Below are 3,507 nucleotides of genomic sequence, written 5' to 3' on the forward strand. Positions count from 1 at the left end.
TCAAGTCAGGGATTGTGATGCCTCCTGCCTTGCTTTTGTTGCTCAGAACTGCGTTTGCTATTCTAGGTCTCTTCTGGTTCCAGATGAATTTTAGGAATGATTTCTCCAGATCTGTGAGTTATGCTAGTGGTATTTAAAAATTTTTTTTATTTAAAGAAAAAAAAAAACAGGAAAAGGGTAGAAATAATACATAATTTCAAAAAAAAACAGTAAGAAATCACTAGTTTGATAATTACATATTGTCCTCTTAGAAATAGTTGTTTAAGTTACAAAAGTGAAGCAGTGAGTTTTTTGTTTGCATACAGAAACGCTATTGATTTTTTTAGCGTTGTCTTTGTATCCAGCTATACTGCTGAATTTGTTTATTTCCTCTAGTGTCGATGTCGCTCCCGGCCGGCAGGAAAGACACATGACAAGGTCTGGCGGTGGTCAGGCTTTTCTTTATTCTCTCCTTATACAGTCTGCCCCGAAGCCTCTACCGGTCCGCTCTCCGCGGCTCCTTTCGTGCTTCAGTCTCTCTCTCGGGGGTGGAGGCACTGGCTATATATAGGATTAATAGCTAGGCAGACTACCCTGTGAGGCGGGAACTTAGTGGGGTGATAAGAAACAGGTGCCACACAGGCGGGCTCGATGAGAGGGGTAATCTAGCTCAGGCTTTTGTACTTTCCCACAGGCCTCGCAATCACCGCGTCTGATGACTTGACAGTGCCACGGCTCCCAACATCTCCCCCTATTTTATTTTAAATGATGGCTACGCGCATCGCAGCCCGTCCTGGATAGAGTGCAGAGGCCTATGCCCCGAACTGAGGCCCACCGTAGGCCCTTAGCGTAGACCCTGGTCGGCCGTCCCAGGGTCCACCAAGGCCTTGAGGCCCTCGTCCTTTTTTCTAGGGCCAGGAATGAACCGGACGGAAGCTGGTTGCACATAGGCATGCACTCATTTCTCTCCACGAATCCCCTCAGAGAGAAATTTATCTAACAATCCAGCGGCTTTCGAGCGGAACGGGGTAGGGCCTGGCTTAGGTTGAGTCGTGCTGGGGAGGCACGCTCTTACCCGTCATTGACTCACCCACCCTGCTACATGTTGTTGTCTAGGGAGGAGAATGTGGGAAGCCTGTCACTTTTAAATGCGGTCGTAGGCCATGCGAGCGAGCCATGCGTATACAAGGGTAGCACATAGGGGAGCAAGCCGTTCCAGGCCCCCAAAAAGGGATTGTCCTGCAGTTCTTTTAGGGCTCATCTTGTTGTTGGGTCTGCGGTTGGCCTCTGGTGGAACAGGCCTGATCTTCAGTCGAGGGACTTGTCGCGTCAACCTCTCTGGGACCCACATTGGCTCTCGTCCCGATTCCTGCGGAAAGACACAAACCATGCCTCGGCTTCCTCTTTTGTATCTCTGCCCTCCTTGACGGACCCTTCTCGGGAGCTTCCTCACTGTGCCTGTTCAAACACCTCGCGTACTTCTACAAGTTCTTGAGAGCTCCCCCCGTAACTACCCTCACTCTTTAGGCACGTGTGTATCATTTCCCACAATGGACGAGCAGAGACTGAAGCTCTACCCTCCCGTTCTGCTAGGGAAAGGTCTCTACCCAACTTTTCCCAGGAGGGCAGGTTTACATGCCCTGTAGGCAGAAACCAGGGAGCAAAGCTGTCAATCTCTGCAAGGAAATTTTCTAAAGTCTTACGCCCCACCTTGAGGTCCTTGGACTTTAGGAGTCTCCGAAGGACCAACACCAAGGCTGTGTATCTTTACTTGGCATGTTTCCCATTTTTAATATATCTTCTGTTATTTTTACTTCTATGTTTATGTTTTACACTCTTTTATTACCTTAAGTTCTGGTGTTATGTTTCATACTCACCGCGTGAGGCCCAAGAAACCCGCCACTTACGCGTGAGGTTGAGAGGAGTCTACAAACCCTGTAGGTGCGCGCCACCCAGGGCCCAGGCTTATCCTCTACTCACCTGTCCTGCAGCTGCAGCACTGTGTAGGAGAATGCAGTCCACCGCCGTGTCTCGGGGTTGATCAATCCCCGTGCGGGCCACCAAATGTCGATGTCGCTCCCGGCCGGCAGGAAAGACACACGACAAGGTCTGGCGGTGGTCAGGCTTTTCTTTATTCTCTCCTTATACAGTCTGCCCCGAAGCCTCTACCGGTCCGCTCTCCGCGGCTCCTTTCGTGCTTCAGTCTCTCTCTCGGGGGTGGAGGCACTGGCTATATATAGGATTAATAGCTAGGCAGACTACCCTGTGAGGCGGGAACTTAGTGGGGTGATAAGAAACAGGTGCCACACAGGCGGGCTCGATGAGAGGGGTAATCTAGCTCAGGCTTTTGTACTTTCCCACAGGCCTCGCAATCACCGCGTCTGATGACTTGACAGTGCCACGGCTCCCAACACTCTAGTAGTCTTTTAATGGAGTTTTTGGATCCTCTATATAGAGTATCATGTCATATGCAAATAGTGATAATTTAACTTCTTCTTTTCCTATCTTTATTCCTTTTATTTCTCTCTTGTCTGATTGCTCTGGCTAGTGTTTCCAGAACTATATTGAATAGGAGTGATGATAGTGATATCCTTGTCTTGTTCCTGATTTAAAGTGAAAGCTATCAGTTTTTATCCATTTACTATAATGTTGGCTGCTGGTTTGTCAATGATGATCTTTATAAAATTGAGGTAGACACTGTATTCCGAGTTTCTGAAGCTTCTTTTTTTTTATCATGAGCAAGCTTTTCCTGCATCTATTGAGACAACATTTGGTTTCTGTTTTCAACTCTTTTGATGTGGCATATTACATTTATTGATTTGTGTATGTTAAACCATCCCTGCATTCCTGGAATGGGATTCCCACTTGGTCGTGATTGATAATGTTCTTGATGATTTGTTGAAGCCTACTTGTCAGTATTTTATTGAGAATCTTGCATCAGTGTTCATTAGTGAAATTGGCCTATTGTTCTCCTTTTTGGTTGGGTGTTTCCCTGGTTTTGGTATCAGAGTAATACTTTCCTCCAGGAATGATTTAGGGAGTATTGCTTCATTTTCAATTTCATTGAAGAGTTTAAGGAGTATTGGCATCAAATCTTCTCTAAAATTCTTATAGAATTCAGCTGTGAATCCATCAGGACCTGGGCTTTTCTTTGTTGGTAAGTTTTTACATACATTTTCAATTTAAATAGCTGATATTGGGTTATTCAAAATTGCTATATCTTCTTGGTTGAGCTTTGGTAGTTTATATATTTCTAGAAATCTGTCCATTTCCTCTATGTTTTCCACTCTATGCGAGTAGAGATTTTCAAAGAAGATATACATAATCTTTTGAATTTCCATGGGCTCTGTAATAATTTCTCTCTTTTCAGTCTTTACAGCATGAATTTGGGATTTTTCTTTTTTTGTCTTGATGATATTAGCTAGAGATTTGCAATTTTGTTTATTCTCTCAAAAAACACCTTTTTGATTCAGTAATTCTTTGTACTTTTTTTTTAGTTTTAGTTGCATTAATTTCTGCTCTGATCTT

General features: G+C 44.8%; 1 long non-coding RNA gene across 1 annotated transcript; it reads right to left on the minus strand.

The window, feature by feature from the left end:
- Positions 1-420: 420 nt before the first annotated feature.
- Positions 421-2,383, minus strand: LOC134474137 (uncharacterized). Its single transcript, XR_010044765.1, has 2 exons — positions 1,960-2,383; positions 421-1,348 (listed from the first exon to the last, which is right to left on the minus strand). It is a non-coding gene; the product is annotated as an uncharacterized LOC134474137 (long non-coding RNA).
- Between the last annotated feature and the right edge of the window lie 1,124 nt (positions 2,384-3,507).

Source organism: Cavia porcellus, unplaced genomic scaffold (assembly GCF_034190915.1).
Source record: "Cavia porcellus strain 051 isolate PalLab524CR breed Dunkin Hartley unplaced genomic scaffold, mCavPor4.1 scaffold_31, whole genome shotgun sequence".
NCBI classification, from domain to species: Eukaryota; Metazoa; Chordata; class Mammalia; order Rodentia; family Caviidae; genus Cavia; species Cavia porcellus.